This window comes from Triticum urartu, chromosome 1 (assembly GCF_003073215.2).
Source record: "Triticum urartu cultivar G1812 chromosome 1, Tu2.1, whole genome shotgun sequence".
In the NCBI taxonomy this organism is placed as follows: Eukaryota; Viridiplantae; Streptophyta; class Magnoliopsida; order Poales; family Poaceae; genus Triticum; species Triticum urartu.
The window spans coordinates 415,306,575-415,328,333 of NC_053022.1; positions in this window are offsets into that span (position 1 = coordinate 415,306,575).

A 21,759-nucleotide genomic window follows, 5' to 3' on the forward strand; every position below is an offset into this window, starting at 1 on the left:
CGTAGGAGGCCCAGTGTCACTACAGTAAATATTAGCCCATGGTTATTGTGGCCTAGTTTTAAAAAATAGGTTATTGCAGCCACTAGCAAACCGCAGAAAAAGAACTGCACTTACTACAAGCAAACAAATAAACAAGACAACAAGGAAATAAATAAGCAAGCAACTTACACTAGGCTATCACGGCTATTACACATATTACATCCACTGGGTATCAAAGTTCACCACCAGTGCAAATATAGGGAACACAACAGCATATAAACACCGCAGCAAAACAAGTCCAGAACTGAAACCACTTCAGAAGAGCTCAAGAAACAATATCCTAGGTACCCATAACGCTGGCAAGATGCTTAGCAAGCTCATTAACTTTCTCTTGTTTGGCTCTTAAGTCCTCCAGTGCTTGCTGTTGCACCAGAAAGTATGCATTTGAATTTTGCAGGGACTTCCTCAGTCCTTCGGCTTCCTGTCGCATAACATCTGATCGATGTCTTTCAACTTGAAGTTGAGAGTCAAGAAGCCGAACAGATTCAGGCAATGAGTTCGAAGAGCTGGTGCCAGCAGTGGTAGCCAGTAACTCAAACACTACATCAAGACAGGACATTGGGGTTGTCTCAGTGTCTTTAATATAGTTTTTATCAGCTTTCTTGGAGACCAACAGGGATGTCTCATTATCTTGAACCTTATCTGCATTACTTCCTTTACCATTGCATAACAGGGTACTCTTCTCCAATATTTTATCCGCGTTCTAAAAGAGAAACAAACAAACACATCTCAGGTTTAGAATGTAGTAAATGAAACTCATTTTGGTAAACCAGTTCAGTAGTAAGGTGGACAGGATAACAACATGAAACAAACATATATCTATGTAGTATGGTCTCTGTATGGTCTATATCATTCTAGTTTATGTTTCCAAATCAAGATAGATACAGTTCGAATCATATCTATTTAAGACAAACCAGCATAGACAGAATATAAGTGTTGGAAACTACACAGCAATAACAACACTTGTAATGTGCATGGCATGAGAACATAACTGTTTATTCAATTGAAACTAAAATCAACATGGAGCAAGTTACAACAGCAAACATCCAAACATGTTGAAGAAACAGGTTTAAAACATACTGTTACGCCATTGGAGTTTCAATTGCATCCTTCAAATTTGAAATTAGTTGGTATCAGTAAATACAGTGATGCAAGAGCAAAGTAGTATGAACCATAGCTACGGAACCTGACCTGAGAACATTTCTACTTCTGCTTTAAGCGTTGACTTCGGCTTCAGAGTGGTGGTCCTCGTGATTTGGGCACTGCAGTTTCCTTACTAACTGCTCGTGTTTGGGTGCTCTGTGGTGGAGACGGTGTTGTGTCAACGGGAACTGGGTGTCTATCTGCTGGGGTTGGGGTTAGAAGGGGTGTAGCTGGTTCTCTGTCCAACTGGGTAGGGGTACAATCTACATGAGTGTGGGTTATGTGTGGTGGGGCTGGTTCTTGGGCAAGTACAACCGTGGTTCTATCTGCATCGACATGTAGCACAATCTTTTCTGAAGACCGTGTTTTTACTCCACAGATACTGCCATCACTCCCTCCAAATGAAATGGCTGATAAGCAAGAAAATTAATTGAATGTACAAACATTGTAAGATAGACAGGTGCAATGGATAGTAGGGAAGAAAACAGGGCATGAAATAATTCACATTTATGTTGTCTAAGCAAACAGAATAGCAGGACATAATTTCACATATATGATGGCAAATTAAACAGGATAGCATGACACAATTACACATGTATGATGGCTAACTAAACAGGATAGAATGACATACTTCAAAATATGATCACTATGTAAACAGGATGATATGATATAACTATACGATGTGTCTATTAAAGTGGTTGGCATGCCATAATCACAAACATGCCGTCGATGTAAACATGATGGCATGATATAATTCACAGATAGAATGACATAATTTAAATATGATGACTATGTAAACAGGATGAGATGATATAACTATATTATGTCTTTAGAAAATGGGTTGGCATGCCATAATTTAGATACATGCTGTCTATGTAAACATCATGGCATGACATAATTCAAATATATGATTTATATACTAAGGAAGGGAGCAGAGGGCAATCGCATATATGATGTGTCAACTAAGGAGATGGCATTCAATATTGTGTATATGATGTAAAAACTAAGCATTGCAATACAACATATGCATTATATGTGTAATATAACCCTGCCAAGTTTGAGCATACACCTCAGGGGGATAATAGGACTGGTCATCTACCTCTGAATCCTCCTCTAAAGAGCTATCTGTAACCAGCAAGATATCTGCTTCAGCAGGTAGCATTCTCTGCTCTAAAGACCTTGTTTTCACTCCAGATTTCTCCATCACCAATTCAAATGGCTAATGCACAGGAAGAGTAGTTGAATATACAAACATTGTCGATAAAAGCAATGAGAAATACAAAAAAAGGACGGCATGATATAATTCACATATATGACGCTTGCCTAAACAGCAGGGCATTGCATAATTCACATACATAATGCCTTGCAACAAGATAACATTGCATAATTCACATATATAATGTCTTGCAACAAGATGGCATTGCATAATTCACATATATGGTAATTAGACACTAAACAGGTGGCATTCACACAAAGCATATCTAAACTAAGCAAATGACATAGCAATACAAGATACCATACGCACGATATGAGCAACATAACCCTTCCAAGTTAGGGCATGCACCTCGGGGGGGGGGGAATATGACTGGTCATCTGCCTCTGAATCCTCCTCTGAGGAGCTATTGGTAACCAGCAAGACATGCGCTTCGTCAGATAGCATTGTCTGCTCTGAAGACCTTGTTTCCACTCTAGATTTTTCCATGACCATGCCAAATGGCTGATGCACAGGAAGAGTAATTGAATGTACAAAGATTGTTCAAAAATTTAACAAGTAATAAAAAAATGATGGCATGATATAATTCACATATAAGATGTCTGGCTAACCAGGGTGGCATTGCAAAATTCACATATATGATGCATGGCTAGACAAGATGGCATTGCATGATTCACATATACGATAAATAAACTAAACAGATGGCATTGACACAAAGCATGTCTAAACTAAGCAGATGACATCTTTAATGTATACAGTAAGCAATGCAAGGCACCATATGCATGATATTACCAACATCAGCATGCCAAGTTAGAGCGAAGACCTCATGGGGTAAATAGGAGTGGTCTTCTCCTTCTGAATCCCCCTCATAACAGTTATCTTCCTCTTGATTACGATCCGAAATAGGTGGAGGGGGGCTACCTTTGCGCCCACCATGGAACGACGTTTGCATGAAATTTTATTGCCACACAAGGCTCGTCTCTTTTGCTCTACATGATCAGTTCCATTGTGTACAATAACTGGCATGCATAGGAATAAAACATAGTGAGATTATGTAAGGAGTGCATGCACAAATCTAGAGTGATTGTAGCAAACTGTGGATAGACCCAAAACCAATGATAGCAGGCAGATAATAGCTGTAGTTAAAACATACAGATAATGGCTCCTTTAAAGTTTGTTTGCACCCAACATGAAACTCATAGTAGACACCAGAGATTAACCAGTTAGTAGACAGATAGTACTGATTGCTGCCCCAATATGTACCCCACAACCATTTAAAAACTCAAGTTTCAGCATTAGTTTGGACCTGACTCAGAGTCTAATAGGTGAACACGATGATAATGTAGCATGTCATCATATTAAGCGACGCATAACGTAAGCAGACACGGAAGAGTGCGACCTCTCTTGCAGACCCGTGTAGTCCTCAAGGTCATCTGCTCAGTTGATGATGGTAATGCAGTTGCCGTGGCTGCCGGCGGCGGGGAAGAAGATCTTAGGCGGCGAAAGATAGTCTAGAGAGCGGATCCCTGCTGTGGTGAACCCTTCCGTCGTTGGAGCAGCTGAGCTGGGGTGGAACACAGCGCCGCAGGAGCAGGACAAACCACACAAGGTTTTCTTTGACACATATCTGTCACAGAAGTAATTGAGTAAGGGCTTGTTTGAATTTGAGGATTCTAACAGTGCAGGGATAGGAAATAGACAGTAATAGGATAGGAATGCACGTGCAAAACAGAGAATTTAAAAACACAGGATTTCTGCCAATCTGGATGTTTGATTCACAACAATTGGAAGATCACAGGATGCAAAAAAGCATGGTGAGATTAAATCAAACCACAATAAAATGTATGGTTATAATGCTATTATGCTACTATCTCTTAGTCTTGTGCTTGATGAATAGGAATATGAAAAGGAGGAGAAGTGGAAATTAGAATTCCTACGGTTTTTCTTTCAAGGAGACACTAAAGGAACAAATCCTACAGTTTTCTTTGCTCCATTCCTTTGCACCATTCCTTTACACCAAATTTATGAAAATTAGTACCATAGGAAACTTTCCAATTCTAATGTTTTTTATTCACTTTTCCTTTCAAGCACTGGCGATTCTAGTAGGCAGGCTTGAGCAAGGAAAATCCAACAGCAGCTTCTCGCCGCCCGCGGCCGGCGGTGCGCCACCCCGCCCGCCCCGAAAATAATTCCCACCGCCGGTCCACCGCCGCCCCAGCCATCCCTCTAGGCCCCCCCGTGCCGAGCTTTTTCTCCGGTGATCCCCACGCCACCGCCCCACCAACGGCCCTCCACTGCCGGCGACCACCGCCCCCATCCTGAACCCTAAGATAGATAGTGGGGTACCTCTCCGGCGAGCCCCCCTCCCCACTGCGGCTGGTTCTTCGTTCACCCTGGCGGCATCAGAGTGAAGTGTAGATAAATCGGAGCAGCATCGCAAGCAAGAGCAAGAGCGAGAGAAGCAGCGCGAGCAAGAGCAATAGCAAGAGCAGACCAGGCAGGGGACCGAGAGCAAGAGCAGAGCAGCAACGCGAGCGAGAGCTAAAGCCGCAGCAGGTCCTACTGATGTGGACGTCACTGCCGAGGGAGCGACACCGTGGAGGAAGTGGCCGGCGACACCGACGTGGATGGAGCCACGCTGTGTCGGCTCGGGACCGAGCGCCGGCAGCACCGTGAGATCGAATCAAGAAGAAAATGCGGTGATTAGTGTACAACTTCTTTGGTGGTGCCGATTAGGCCACAACTTCATCCGAGGAAACGGTGATTATGATGCTCTTCCGGTGGTGCAGGTGAAGACGGTGGTGTGGGAATGGAGGTGGCAAAAATACGAGGGGAACGCCGGGGCAGCTCCTTGGAGGTGGAGGACGGGGTGGCTGAACCGGCGGGATGATGAGATCGACGACGGATAATCATCCGGTACGGTGGATGAGGGACGTCGAGGTGTTGCTGTGGACGGAGTCGTCGGAGAAGAGGCTCTGGCTGGGTGGCGGCGGAGCAGGGTGTGGTGTTTCATCGCGGGTTTTCGCGGCCTGGGTGTACGAATGGGCGGGAGGATGGGATAGCAGTGGGAACCATGGCTTAGAGACGCGCTTGTCTGAAATGTGGGGTAAGTTACGAAAATACCCCCACCAATTTGAGGTGGTTCTTTCGGTGCAGGGGTACCACGTGCATTTCGCGTGTCGGGATTTCACAGGAGGTGGGAGTTTTCGCGCGCGTTGTAATTTCGGAATAGCAAGGCGCGGGTTGAGATGGAGGCAGTAGTTAGAGCACAACGAGACAAAGATATATCTTAAATATTTCAGGCTAACAAGGCGCGGGTTGAAGAGGCGGGAGTTTCACAGCATGATAGACAGAGACGCTAGCTTGAATTTTCGGCATAACAAGGCGCGACTTGAAATTTCGGAAGAACAAGCTTAACGTGTACCCAAAAAAAGACAATTTGCACCTCAACACGCACAACACACACACAAACACCATCTAGACTAGAGTAAGGTACACTTGCATTGCACACATAAGATTTGGCAACCAAATTATGAATAAATACCACATCATAGCATGCAAGCTTTGAGTCATATATGCATGATGTAGATGTTCGTTTAATTCTTATAGTTCATTTCATTCAAAATCATCTAGTTTTTATAAGAAAGCTAATCTATTTTAAGATTCATGGAATTATGCGTCGTAAGACATAAAGTAAAAACAAATAATGGAAAATCATGTAGAAAAACATTTGGGCAATTATGATACGGAAGATTCTAGAACAAATAAGAAGTGCTTGTGTTTTGATGTTTGTGCATTATGCTTAAGCTCGACCATGGAGTCTTCTAGATTATACATGTGGCGAAATCTGGTGGAATCTAGATGATATCCAACGGCGAGTAGTGCTCAAATTTGCCATCTTTGGACCATCGGACTCGCCTCATCCAATGACCATCTTTCAAAGTTAAAGTCACCCGCACAAAATATAAAAAATATAAAATATAATATATATATAGGGGTATAGAATATATAAAATATAACATGCAAAAGTAGTGGGGTATAGAATATATATATTTTATAAAAAATATAAAATATAATATATGTGATGCAAAAGCCGCCCATCATCTCCAATTAGAATAGTGTGTCCATGCACGGATGCGACGTGGCCAAATGATGTCTGCCATCGGTATCTCAAATTCAAATCAGTATGACCTTGTTCAATGTGTCTACATTATAACATGCTCGTTTACAAACCACACCGTGCAGATCTCCGTTATATTCATGCATGCATGGGTTTCAAACATCAGGAACTCTTATTCAAATATTTTAATTCAACTTTACATTGATTGTGACCTCACCTATTCAGCTACTCTTTTACACCCACACAGTAGTCTTCTCTTTATAATTGTACCACTAACTTTCTCTCGTGCATGCATGCACACACACTACCAGTCGGCATTATGCATCGCACGCATGCAATCTTTTTCTTCAGCTCGGTCTCCCATGAAGGCACAGACCAACACACACACCCCTCTCCATCATATCGGGCATTCTTTATCTCTCACCGTGCATGCGCAACGATCGATGTTGCTCTATCTATGGGTGTATATAGCTAGGTCTTTCATAGTTTTCCACACAAACCGATCAATCGACATATCCAGTGAGGTCTCACCCTCTTTCCCACGTCCACATCGATCAATCTATACCTCTCTATATAGGATTAAAATATATAGCTAATACACCCAGATTAATTATTTATCCAACGTCCCCCTCTCATCATCCATGACTTCCGCTTCATCTCTCAGACGCGTGAAGAATGGCGAAGACAGGGGCAGTAAGGGCCCTGCCCCCTGCCCCCCCCTAACATCACTATATATCAAGGCTAATATGAATGTGATCATTAGACAATTGCTGCTAAAAATGGTTTAAGTTCATGAATTAACCCTGCTCGTAAAGGATTAGCAATGCTTGGCCCCCTAGCTCATTTATTTTTCATGGCTCCGCCACTGCGCGCATCAACGCACGTGTTCGCCCCTCTCTCTAAATATCAATCTCGCACTTGTGTATTCCTTCATAGTCTCCCTCCACTCGGCCCCTCGCACCATCTTCTAGCCCCCCACCGGATTTTGCCACATGTACAATCTAGCAGACTCCATGGTTGAACTTAAGCATAATGCACAAACCTCAAAACAACAGTGGTTCTCTTTTGTTCTAGAATCTTCCGTATCATAACTGCCCAAAATTTTTTCTAGTTGAATTGCCATTATTTGTTTTTACTTTATGCTTTACAACGCAAAATTCCATGAATCATAAAATAGATTAAGGGCTTCTTTGATTCAAAGGATTCTCAAAGGAAGATTCTAGAACAAAAGGATTCTCAATGGGGTGGATTATAATCAGTAGGAATTTTTCCTATCTTGGTTGTTTGATTCGTAGGATTGTAAACCATAGGAATTTTTCCATATGATTCATTTGCACTAGATTTCATAGGAAACATCCCATCCACTCAAACCTATTTGAAAGAATTCTTCGTTTTTTCTATGCACAATCAAACACTCGTACAATCCTGTAGGATTCAAGACGACATTCCACTATAATCCCATGTTTTTCCTATTCCCGCGTTCTTAGATTTTTTATAAAAACTAATTGATTTTGAATGAGATGAACTATAACAATTAAACGAAGGGCTACATCAGGCATATATGACTTAGAGCTTACATGCTATAGTGTGTTATTTATTCATAATTTCATTGCAAAATATGATGCGTGCAATGCACGTGTACCTTACTAGTACTTCGAGTATGTGCAAAACACGTAAATTAGAATACCAATGGCACGCTACACAGTGTCTCTCTTACAGTTCATGAAGTCACAGTGACGTGCTGCTGGTTCAAGAAGAATGTACTCGTCCTCCCTGAGCCATACTGGCGGTACATGCATGAAGCGAAGATCTGCATGCACGCCACGCACGCACTCATTCCTCGCACGCACACGCGGGTACACAGGAGGACGCAATTTTGTACCAAGATCCACCCCATGTGATAATTTGACACGTGTAAAGTCATTCACTTCATTGATGGTCAATTAATACAGTGCATGCAAATTGAGTGAACGTGAGGGCGGAAGAAAGACATTATTACTCCACTATGCGCATGCGAGTAGTTAAATCGTGCGTTGCTAGTAGTACTTCCATTGGTCTCCTTCATATTTTGTGCCAATTTTTGACAGTAACATAATATTTACGCATTTGAGTAGTGTAGTACTAGAAATTTATGTTCCGCTAAACTCACCGGGAGCCGTTTCGGGCCTCGAAACCAAAACCATCAATTAATCTTTACCTTCTTCCCATCACATTCGAAAGCCTGCTCACACCTACTAGTAGTACGTACCAAACCTGAACGTGTTCCCACTATGCAGGTATTAGTACTAGTGCTAGTAATTAGGTTATAAAAAGGGGAACTACCTAACCGAAAATCACTCTACCTTTCCTCCTCATAAGTGCTTCTTCTTCATCAGTCGTTGCCATGGCCGGTGAGCAGAGCTCTAGTTCGAGAACTACTCGTAACAAGGGAGCGGCAACCAAGGCTGCAGAAAAAAAAGAGGGCTCGCCGCCACGCAGAGACCTCGAAAGATCTCTCATAGGAAGGCGATGGCTCCCAGGAGCGCCACAGCTACAGAGGCGAACATGCCGAGCCGGCGGAGCTTGGGTCGTTATCCCTCGATGGCATGCCCGATCAGCTCAATAAGCAGAAGGAGTTCATCCAAGGCTTGATGGAGTTGCTGAAGGAGAGCCTCGATGACGTGCCCGCTGAGCTCAATCAGCAGGGGGAGTTGACCGCCGGCTTGGTGATGCTGCTGAAGAAGAGCATTGCCTCGGAGAAGAAGGCGACCAGCGAAATCCTACGACTTCGGGAGGACAATGCGAAGCTCTGCCACGAGATCGACCTGTTGAAGGAGAAGAACACCGGCTGGAAGAAGCCGCATGAGAATAGTAGTTCCTCGATGAAGATGCTACAGGCCCTCGCCATGGAACAGAAGGAAGAGTTGGCGAAGCTCCGCATCGAGCACCCGGCTGCTGTCAAGGTACGTAATTTGGCCGTGGAACAGATGATGAAGGCTCGCATCGAGAAATTCCGCGTCATGGACACAATGATGAAGATGGCGGAGGAGATGAGCAAGGAGATGGAGGTCGTGGAGGCGATAAAGAAGCAGTTACGACTCCGCGGCGAATTAGATCATTTGGGGTGATAATATTCCTTCTTCTTTTGCTCCTGTGAAGCATGAATAGAACAATGTTTTTTTGAGGGAATGAATAGAACAATCCTAACAATGAGATGACTAGCAAATTAGATCATTTTTATCGCCATATGGCACTGGGCTGCCGTGTTTCGTGCTCCTACATCGCAGTACTACTCCAGTGGAAAACTTGAGTATACCGCATGGTTCTTTGCTCCTCCTCGATCAGGTCGCCGGCGCATTTACACGAGCAGTCAAATCACAAGGCCCCGCCTTCTAGCAGTAATGAGTAGTCAAATCACAAAGGCCCTCGCCTCTCATGAAACCGACCAAGCTAGACTGCCCCGCCCTCTAGACGTTTAAAAAATGTATACTTTTGTACAGCAGTGGTATCGATGGATTGCGCCATGGAGCAAAACTTGAAATTAAAAAAAAGGGTGGTACATATAGAGAGCACTCGTCGCCAAATTATGCATATAGTACTATTAAAAAGGCTAGTCACAATAATGGTGTCCAGCACAACCCACCCCTCAAATAAAACTAAGAGGGTGCTTGGATACGTTTTAGTCCCATGACTAAAAGTAGTGGGACTAAAACATGCTAGCCTCACCCATGCTTGGATCCAAATACTAAAAAGGCTAAAATCAAGTTAATGAGCATTTATTATCCTCCAAACCCTCCAATCCAGAACTCGCCTGTGTTAAAGGAGAGGAGTTAAATGAGTAGAGAGAGGACTAATCCACATTTTAGTAGGGGTACCCTTGACTAAAATTTTTTAGTCTCAAGACTAGTTTTAGCCCCTCTTTAGTCAGGGGTGCTTGGAACTTTAGCCACTTAAAGAGACTATTTTTAGTCAGACTAATAAGTCCCTTGGATCCAAGCACCCTCTCAGCATCCTGGAATTCTTTGACAAAACTAAGCACCCTGAAATTCTTTGACAACTAAACTGCTGGCTATATGATGTTGGCCATATATATTGTACGTATATAATGTGAAGAAACGAGTGGTAGTACTATACCAACTAAAAGATGAAATGTATGAAATATCAGTATGTACGTAATGAAGAGTTAAAGTAACGAGAAGAAACATAACATAGTTCTGCTGGGGGCTCAGCACAACACACCCCTCAAATTAAATTAAGCACACCCAAAATTAAACTTTGCAACTATTCCGATAGACACTACATTAGAACAACCATGAGCAATGACACTGCCACCTTACTCGGAGTCCTCGTCCACGTCCTCGACGTCGTCCTTGTCCCTCTTCCTCTTGGCCGATACTTCTTTGCTTGAACCACACACTTGGCTGTTGCTCTTCATCCAACCCTTGTAGATATTTAAGCAAAGGTAGCCATCCATTGCAGCGTAGTGGATGTGGTCTATATCTAGTACATTCCGCTGCCATGCATGACGATGAAATGTGTAATGAGGTTTCTCCAGTTTACCGTACAAAGGATGAACCATGGCTCCTGCCAAGGTGAGCATTGAAGGCTGACGAGAGGACACCAGCCGATTCTTCTGGAGGTCGAAGGTGTTGCCTACAATGAGGCCTATCCGATGCAGGACTTCTTTGTCGTTACCAAAGTCTACAGTAATGAATTTCACTGTTTTGTCCTTGAGGAAGTTCTTAAAATCCTGGCACTCAACATCGGCATGGCATATGTGGTAGACCAAGCAAATGTTATGTACGCAAACCTGGATCACGGCGGGCTTATTCCTCTCTTCATCCTTTAGATCCTTCTCTCGTCCCAGGACTGTGGTGTACTCAACATCTAGCCCAGCGACCCACTCATCATCTGAGTTTTCGAACATGCGTCTGAAGCGAGAAAGGCATCCTTTCACCGTCGCGGAAGAACGGGTGTAGATGACGTCGAACTCATCGCCGGTGATGGTTCTAACCTTGTACTCCCTGCCGATCGTGGAGATTTGGGACGCCATGGATTTGGGAGTAGGGTTAGGATTAATGGAACTGCCGTAATGTGAATGGACGGGACGACTAGGACCGAACCTCCGTAGTATTGAAGGACGTGCGGGGACGAGTAGGAGCGAACTGCCAGCGTGCGAACGCCAGGGTAGTGGCTTTCCCTTCTCCCATGATAAGGGCTTACGAGAGCCCTTGGATCTGAGATCGAACGGTTGCATGGCGTGATTCTAGACCTATGGGTGAATATCCTATCCTGGAGGGTTATTCTGCAAATTTTAAGCAACTTAGCATGCGACTGTTTGATCTCAGATCCAAGGGCTGCCAGCAGCCCGTATCTTGGTCGCGCCTACCACGACCGTCGCGTCGCTCGCGCGGTCACGCCTTGGAGATTTAACACGGTGCATTCAGCTATCTGATGTTGGCATGTCATACATAATCATCACTTAGTCACTCATACTACAACAAGGTTGGCTATAAGTGTATTTTTTACTCCTCTCTATCTCTTTGTTCGTACTCAAGGAAGAAACGGTGCTAAGCGTGTGTATTTATTCCATTTGCCAAGGAGTGACCTCTTCCAAAGAAATGGTCTTGCTAAGTTTGCTTCATTTAATGAGCTATAGACTCAAAATTGTCTTTTCACCTAGGTACACGCGCTTAGCACCGTTTCTTCCTTGGGTCACCAAACTAGACTCTCTCTTCTTGATTAACTTGCCACATCAGACTTTATGCCTATGTGGCAAGCTTAAGCACCCGTAGGAGCAAGTAAAAGTAACTACAATAGTGCGCTTTACATGGCATTTTTGCATATGTGGAGGAAAGAGAGGCAAGGAAAAAGTGGAGAAGTGGGCTCTCATGCAATATCCAGCCTCTACTACATGGTGGAGCATTGGGAGGGGCACCTGTATGGAGGTGGTTAGCAATCTGGGAGACTCACGCCGGTCGTAGCGCCGCAGTTAAAATGATAGTGGCAAGTCAAATCACGGGGCCCCACTTGTCCAGCAGTAACTCGCTATCAAATCACACAGCCCTACGTTTGCAGCATCCTACTCCCTCGTCTTCTCACGTCTCTGTCGAACCGACTAGGCGGAACTGCCCCGCTGCCTATCGCGCAGGAAAAGCCCCGCCCTCGAATTTTAAATAGTATACAGTACACTAATTTTGTATCCATGGATTGCGCCCGCACCATGGAGCAAAGCGTCTAGAAAATGGAGGAGAGACGGTGGTCTTGCAATAGAGAAGAGGGAGAGGCGAGACGGTGGTTTTGGAATGGAGATGATGGAGACAAGAGGAGGTGGTTTTGCAATGGAGAAGAGGGAGAGGAGTGTGCGGCAGCAATTTAGGATTGAACGAGAGGGCCGGCGCGCTCTGACTGGATCAAAATCAAAATCAATTTACCCTTGAATTAAGAAAGCGACCCCACATTAACTAGTCTCCCTTTTATTCTGGGTCATAATTGACCATGATTTTCGCACATAAAATATATGTTATACATTGTATACAAGGCCACTATCAAAATTACAATTTGCAACTATACAAGGCCACTAACATTAATCGAGGCAAAATTGATGGTGTTTGCCTCGTACTAGCACCCGAGGACATTAATATCCCTTGTGTGCATGCGGGAGTGAGAAGGTTAGCTTGCATTACCAACATTAATCAACCAATGAGGAGTAAGAGGGTTGGCTTGTTGTGCTTGGGAGAGAAAAACTACATTAATTAACACGACAATCAAGGTGACAAGCTAGCTTGCAACATTGACTTAAACATAGCATTGATTTTTACCTTGGTACCTGTAATATGAGTTTGTGGCCTTGTATACAAAAATGGAGGGAGTATAATTTGAAAGTACATTCAGATACGAACCAAACGATACAATTTTTGGTGACATGCATTCACATTTTGCTTGTCAAATAAAGTACGTGGTCAAACTTTGACCCAAAATACACGAAACAACAAAAAAATACTTCCAAGACCAGCACCGCTCTTCCGCTCTTCTCCTCTTAAACCACTGCCTCTCCTCTCCTGTTCCAATCTAAATGCAGCGCCGCTCCTCTCCTCTTCCATTTCAAAACTACCGCCCCTCCTCTCCTGTTCCAGTCCAAAACCAGCGTCGCTCCTCTCCCGTTCTAATCCAAAACCAGCGCTACTCCCCTCCTCTTCCATTCAAAAACCACTTCCGGCGAGTGAAGGTGCTGTGGAGAAGTAGATCGATGGAGGGGTACAACCGATACGTGAGGATCGCAGACGGCGACCCTGTGAAGCTAGCTAGGATGTTGGAGATACAATCTTGGCTTGACAACAAGGACCAACTAGCGGCGACAGCAACATCCATGGCCAAATATCTGCAACAGAGCAAAAAGGCGGCGATACTCCCGGAGGGAGTCGCGCCGGAGTACATAGAGCTGCTCCTCTGGCCCATGGAGCAAACAGATTCACCGAATCCGATTGTGAGGGAGTGGTGGTGGGAGTATCGATCCCAGATGGAGCATCCACCAGAGATTGAAGGATCGAGCATCTACAGGGTGACGTTTGTGAGGGTGTCCTGCCAGAGCGAGCGGTGTTGTCTTCGTCGACCGAACCCAACTACAAGAGGAGAAAAGCAGTTGGCCCGACGACGCTTCCCCGCCATCGTCTCCCTCGCTGTTCACATAGTCTCATGGGGTGGTTGTCTGCCGCCGAGGAATAGGAGGGGGCTGCCCCCCAGCCCAATAATCGGGGAGGTTGTGAATTGTTAGGAGGATCTTAGGGTTGTCAGTATTTGCAGGTTGTGAATTGTGTTTTGTGTTGTGTATTTTGAGAGTACTTTCAGATATGAATGTCTTTTGAATTTCAGATTGGCAGTATGGAGCATATAAAGTATTTTATGAATTCTAGAGATCTATTTTTAGCACTTAAAAAAATGTAGTTTCATAGGAGTATAAAAGTGCAGACAATGTGATTCTCATACAAGAAACTGCAAGTTTCAATTTCAGATAAGAAACTGCAAGTTCAGTTTCAGATAAGAAACTGCAACTTTCAGAGGCAGAGCATTTATATTAACATGGCCTTTTGAAAAAGGGTTAACATCATGTTGGAAGTTCTATTCATGGTCGAAAATGGAACTACCAGCCAGTTAACATCATGCTGATCAACATTCATGCATATCACATCTTCATATGATGCACAGTCAAAATGCCCACACAATGTCGAGTGTGCGAAACACAGAGAAAACAAGGGACGAAGTTTTGGCAAGTGTTGGACGTGGTTTTGGGCTGCCCCGTCTAGGCTTTCATTTTTAACATGCACATCCCACGACCTCGGATGGGAGGTCCATAGGCATGTTTGTATTTTCTTAGGGCTGTCATGTATCGAACGACCTATGGACCTCCCTTCCGAGGTTTTATTTTTGGCAGCCCAACTTATGTATTTTTTTGAAGAAAACACAGAGGTCTGTTCTATTTTTCTATATAAGAATAGGAACGCCAGGTCCAACTTATGTTTCCCTTCTAACTATATTATATATATTTAAATTATTTTATATGTTGACTGTTTAGTTCACATACTCCCTCCTTTTCGATTTATAGGGCTTATATCAGAATTTTAGTTTTTCCATTTTATAAGGCTCAATTTGGTTGTTTTCCAGCACATGTTGAGATTCCAAGGAGCATTAAATCATTGCATGCAAGTATTAAGAGAAAATTGACCAATGCATGTACTTTATGCATGCATGCATTGCAATTTATGCATTGATAAACATAATTTTTTGAGGAAAACAAGTGCATTAATTAGGTGCTTTTGCAAACTACAAAAAGTATTCCACCATTCATCATCTACCTTGGTTGGTGAGATTTTTGAATTGAGCCCTATAAACTAAAAAGGAGGGAGTAATTGGCAAATAGATCTCGCCGCCACCCCCCGCCTCCTGACTCCGGGCGTGCCTGCCCCCCTGAGCAAGTCCGCTCGTGCGCCCCATGGAGTCACTGGCCATATCCACGGGGGAATGGCTAGAAGACAGGCAGATGTACAAGATGCATCTCCCACATGTCTACAAAGCCTTCCCGCGGATGCTCCAGCTGCTCGACTCCATCGCGCCGGCGGTGCTGCGGGAGACTCGAGGGAGGAGATGGAGGGAGCGGGTGATGAGGTTCCGCGGCGACGCTGTCTCCTAGACCTAGTGCACGCGCGAATGGAGGGAAGCAAAGGAGGAAGCTGTGAGGGAGGAAGCCGAGGAGGGACCGAATCCGTTCTCTCACTCGCATAGGTATGCTCGGATGTGCAAGGATCATGTGGATTGGGAGCTGCTGAATGTAGCCCTGCGGATGTACTTCTCGGAGAAGCACAGGATGCCCCACCCCAGTGAGCGGCCGATTGCATTCGTTCGATGGGCGAAAGGAGAAGTGAATTCAGGAGATCCATGCCGTGTTGCGAGATGGGAATGCTTGACTGGACTCCTGCCCACCAGCACGCCACTAGAGCCGGAGCAGGTGGATCCCCTACCTTACCTCTCCCCCAAACCTGCAGAAGATTGAAATTAGGCTTGCAATCTGCTTCAATTGAGCTGTCTAGTGGTTATTTCTGCTTCCTGAGAGACAACATCTGGCTGGAGGATGAGGAGGAACCAGGAACTCTGATGAATTTCCCCTATCACAATGGGGGGAGCGCTGGTTGGGCAGTGGGATGGCCCACCTACGCCCCAAATGGGGGCACAATCTGGGCAGGCTCCTGTCATTGCCTAAGATCAATTTCGCTACAGATGGAACATAGGGGATGGGAGCAGAACCAGGTTCTGCGAAGATACTTGGTTTGGCACATCCCCCCTAGCAGTCCAATTTTGGCCTATTTACTCTTTCCGAAGTGAGCTTAACAAAAGTGTCAGTGAAGTTTGGGACGGTCAATGCCTAAAACTCTCTTTTAGAAGGAACTTTAGTGATAGTCTCATGGAACAATGGTTCCAGTTGGAGGAAATTGCCAAAAGCATTACCTTTACTGCCGAGTCAGATGCCCTGATTTGGCAGCTGGACAATAAGGGGAAGTATTCCTCCAGCTCCCTCTATCATGTTATCAACTTTAGAGGGGTTCAACCCGTGTTTATCCTTGTTGTCTGGAAATTGAGAGTTCCCCTAAAATTCATGTATCTCTCTGGCTTCTCTCCAAAAACAAATTGATGACTAGGGATAACCTTAGGAACAGACACATCATCAAACCCCTTGATTGTGTTTACTGCTTGGAACAAGAGTCTTGTTCTCACCTATTTTTTGAATGTATAGTTGCTAAACATCTCTGGGCCCACATTGAGGAATATTTCTCTAGTCAGATTGGCTCATCCTTCGAATCTGTTGCCAGATTCTGGATTGCTACCAAAAAGTGCTCAGTTTTAAACACTATTAGCTTAGCTGTCCTTTGGTGCCTCTGGAAATATATAAATGCTATGATTTTCAGTAACACCTCCTGGATTTCCATTCCGCAGGTCTTGAGGTTGATCGGGAACATGGTGAGGAACTGGGCGATTCTCTCCTCCGGATCGGACAAGGACAAGTTGATGAGCTTCATGGAAACCCTAACAAGATACCTCCAGAAACCGTTGGCGATCACTTGTGGCTGAACAAGGCTCAACCTGCTCTGGGGCTGGACCCGTGAGCTCATCTCAAGATCTCTGATGAAGATGATGGGCACCTAGTGCCGAAAAAGAGGGATATCCACCATGCTACGCCTTCCAGCCCGGTGTCTCCGCTTGCTTACTTGTCGCCGTAGGCTGACACGGCCCCTCGGCTGAAGACCATGAAGGCTTCGCTGGACCCTCCTTGTGCCATTTGAGTGCTCTATCCGCTCTGCCTTTGGCACCGCTCGGGTGATTTGTGCTATTCAGAGAACTTGTTCATCCACCCCCTCTAGTTTGTAGCTTTTCTACCTTTTCTTTCGAACTGCTCTTTGAGCTGCTATATCACAATATGTTGTGGTTTCGTTCTCAGCAATGGAACCGGGGAGATGCTCCTTGTTTTTCTAAAAAAATATTTTATATGTTATTATATATTATTTTTATTGGCATCATATATTTAAGAGATACTTACATATGTAAGAAAACAATATCCCACATCTTATTAACTTATAAAAATAATTTCTTAACAAATAAAATCCTGGATTGTTTTGGCACGAAAATCCTAGTGATTGTGTACAAAAGCTTGGTAAGATTTAAGGACAAATGTAATAATATCACTTATTATTTAAATATATTTATAACAAAATGCTTAGCCCCTTTTTATTTTTTGATAACATTGCTGGCCCAACCCAACATTATAATTAGAATCAGCACAGCAAAATCATGTATTTCGGGAAAGTGCAAATGGCCTGTAATTTTTTAGGAAATAAAATAAACGGGCCACATGGACGTTACATTATTTGTTCACCCAGCCCAGCTAATGGTTGTAATTCAAAAAAAAGATCAAATTGACTGTAAATTCTACCGCGCAAAAAGAAGACTATAAATTCTGAAAAATGGGTTGAATACATGCCATGTTTTTGGAGGCTGAAATGTGGGCCAATAGGTCGAAGCCAATGCAAGTCGTTGTCAATTTAGTCAACAAATGATTCTGACATGTTAGCCGTTGGATTTACATCCAATGACCGGCATCCATCTTCAATCTCTCATCTTCTTCCTCCAGCACCGCCGGGACCACCTCCCGCCTCCTGCTGCTAGCAGCTCTGCTTAGCATGCTTCGCTATGAAGCGCTACTCCACCGTTGGCCAGGCCATCCCTCCACCCCTCCACACCTCCTGTCTTCTCCACCGACTGCCGAACCACACCGCACTAGAACTAGTTAACCCTCGTACACCTCTCTGTCTACGACTCTACTCCCGCGTCTTCCCATCTCCGGCTCGTTGCTGTCAGGGGCCTCGCCGTCGTCCACCACCTTGGATGCGCTCGACGCGGCGTGGTCAACGTGGTCAACGAACGACACCATCGGAAGTAGACTGTGCGTGGAGAGGCTGACAGCTGGGTCCACGGCCGCACACAAGGAAATGCCTCCTTATTACGCGCAAAATAATGATTCCTCCACCTAACATCTGGGACCGACCGGTAGGGCCTCTGTATTTTGTGAAATAAAGTTCCCCCACTGACATGTCGGACCCACCAGCTATCTTCGCACACAAGGAAGTGCCTCCTTATTACGCACAAAAAAATGAATATTCCCCCTGCCAGCTGGAACCCAGCATAGTGGGAGGCTGACTTGTGGGCCTACCAAGTTGACGGGGACGGAGGGCTTTGTCAACTTAGTCAATATGAACGATTCTAGCTCCTATTACCATATGATGTTCATCCAACGGCCGTAGTGCTTGTTCAACCACTGGTCTTCTTGCTCCAGCCGCCCAAACCAGCGCCAGTCGTGCCGCGTGCTCCTGCCTCCCGTGGCCGGCTGTGATGCCGCGAAGGCCTCACCGCCCCCTACTACTCCCACCGCTGGCCAGGCCATCCCTCTACTCACCCACACCCCCTGTTATTCTACGGTGAGAGCAGCCTCACACCGTAGCCGAACCAGGGAACCCTCGTATTCTTCTTCGCGTGGGCATCCACTTCTGCATTTTCCCTGGCTCCGAGTCGTCCCCTTCCTAGTCCTCGCCGTCGTCCATCGCCCTGGTGCTCTCGGCGTGGCGTGGTCAGCGTGGTCAACGACCGACTTCCATCGCAAGAGTACTGTACATGGAGAGGCTGACAGCTGGGTCCACCGCAGCCGCAAGGAAGTGCCTCCTTATTACGCGGAAAATAGTTATTCATCCACCTGACAGCGGGGACCCATCGGACGGGCCGCCAGTATTTTGCGAAAAAATCGTTTCCCCCTGACTGCTGGGACCCACCGGACGGGCCACCCGCTGTCAGCTCGGACCCACCGGAAGTGCCTCCTTATTACGCACAAAAAAATGAATACTCCCCGGCTAGCTGGGACCCACCTTGCTGGGAGGTTGACTTGTGGGCCTACTAAGTTGACGGGGACGGAAGGCTTTGTCAACTTAGTCAATATACACGATTCTAGCTCCAGTGACCGTACGATGTCCATCCAACGGCCGTAGTGCTTCTTTAACCTCTGGTCTTCTTGCTCCAGCCGCCCAAAGTAGCACCGGTCGTGCCGCATGCTCCTGCCTCCCGTGGTCGGTTGTGCTGCCGCAGAAGCCTCACCGCCCCCTACTATTCCCACCGCTGGCCAGGCCCTGCGTCGACGATAGCCTCACACCGCAGCCGAACCAGTGAACCCTCGTAGTCCTCTCCGCGCAGGCTTCCACTGCCGCGTCGTCCCCTTCCTAGGCCTCGCCGTCATCCACCGCCGTGGTGCTCTCCGCGCGGCGTGGTCAACGTGGTCAAGGAACGACTTCCATTGGAAGAGTACTGTAGGTGGAGAGGCTGACAGCTGGGTCCACGACCACAACCTAGTTTTTTTTTATTTGCCAAGTAAGTCGGTTTGTCAGGCCCGTTGGGCTGCAAATCTTTCAAGACGAGGAGAGCTTTCATTCGGCTGGCCGAGAAAATGAGAAATGGGTTGTACATTTTTAAAACACATCAAATCGGCAATTAGTTTCAAATATCTTTTTTTTTTCATTTCAAGATTTTAAATTACATTAATTTTTATGCGTGGAGAATTTGTTGGATTTTATATTGATATACATTTATTTTTAAAATCAGTTTGAATGTGAGTCGAAATTTCGGGATTAAAAACAGTTCAGACCACACTGAAATATGCAAAATTTCATATAATTTTTTAACCATTTCCACAATATGGGCTGTAATGCTAACAAAAAGAATATGGGCTCCAAAAAAAACCATAAGAATTAGCAAATGGGCTGTAAATTATTAGAAATAATGGCAGATGGGCTGCATGCTGTTTTCCACAGATTTGAGGCTTTCCTAAAAAATGGTTGACGCACAAACACTGACTGTTGGATCTCCATCCAACGGCCGTTGTGCTTCTTCAATCTCTGCTCTTCCTGCTCCAACCGCTCAAACAAGCGCCGGCGGGACTACCTGCTCCCTCCTCCTCGCGGGCGGCTGTGCTGCCGTGCAGGCCTCACTGCCCGACCATACTCCCATCGCTGGCCTAGCCATCCCTCTACTCACCCACACCTGGTGTTATTCTCCGGCGACGACAGACGAACCAGTAAACCCTCGTACAGTCGTACTCCCCTCCGCGTGGGAAACAACTGTCGAGTCTTCCCTGCCTCCATGACATCCCCTTCCTAGGCCTCGCCGTCGTCCACCACCATGGTGCTCTCGGCGCGGTGTGGTCAATGTGGTCAAGGAACGACTTCCATCGGACGTGGACTGTACGTGCAGAGGCTGACAGCTGGGTCCATGGCCGCAGGAAGGACGTGCCTCCTTATTACACGGAAAATAATGATTCCTCCACCTGACAGCCGGGACCCATCGGACGGGCCACTGTATTTCGCGAAAAAAACGTTTCCCCCTAACTGCTAGGACCCACCAGCTACATCTTCGCACGCAAGGAAATGCGTCCGGGCAAAAAAAATGATTCGCCCCCTAACTGCTGGGACCGACCAGCTACATCTTCGCAGGCAAGGAAGTGCCTCACAGTCGAGACCCACCTGGTCGAAGTGTATGTACCGTTGTCATTCTGGTCGCGAACGTGTACATACATACTGGTTGATGTAGAGGCGCGCACGTGTCGTAGTAGAGCCGCGCACGTAGCATTTACACGTACGTACAACGGCCAGGGTGCAAGAAAGAAAATACGGCCACGTATGTGTACATACGGGTGGGGTCTCAAACGCCTACTTCCGCATACGTACGGCCAGGGCTCGTGTACATGGATGGGTCGGAATGGAGAAACAACATCGTCTTCGTGTTCATGTGGAGGCAACGGAATGCTTCGTGTTCATGTGGAGGCAATGGAATGCGTCGTGTTCATGGGGAGGCAACGGAATGCGTCGTGTTCATCGGGAGGGCTTGGATGGAACAGGCGATGAAAACGAGGCCTGGCGTACCGCAGAACGGAGGAAACGGCCTTGTGTTTGACCAGCCACGTTCGAAATGGGATCCTGTTCATCGGGAGGGGTCTGGCGTACCGCAAAACGGAGGAAACGGACCTCCTATGGTCGAAACGGGGGTCCTGTTGATCGGGAGGGGTGTGGCGTACCGCAAAATGGAGGAAACAGACTTGTGTTAGAGCGCTACGGTCGAAACGGGGGTCGTGTTCATCGGGAGGGGCGTGGCGTACCGCAAAACGGGACTCCATGGGATACTA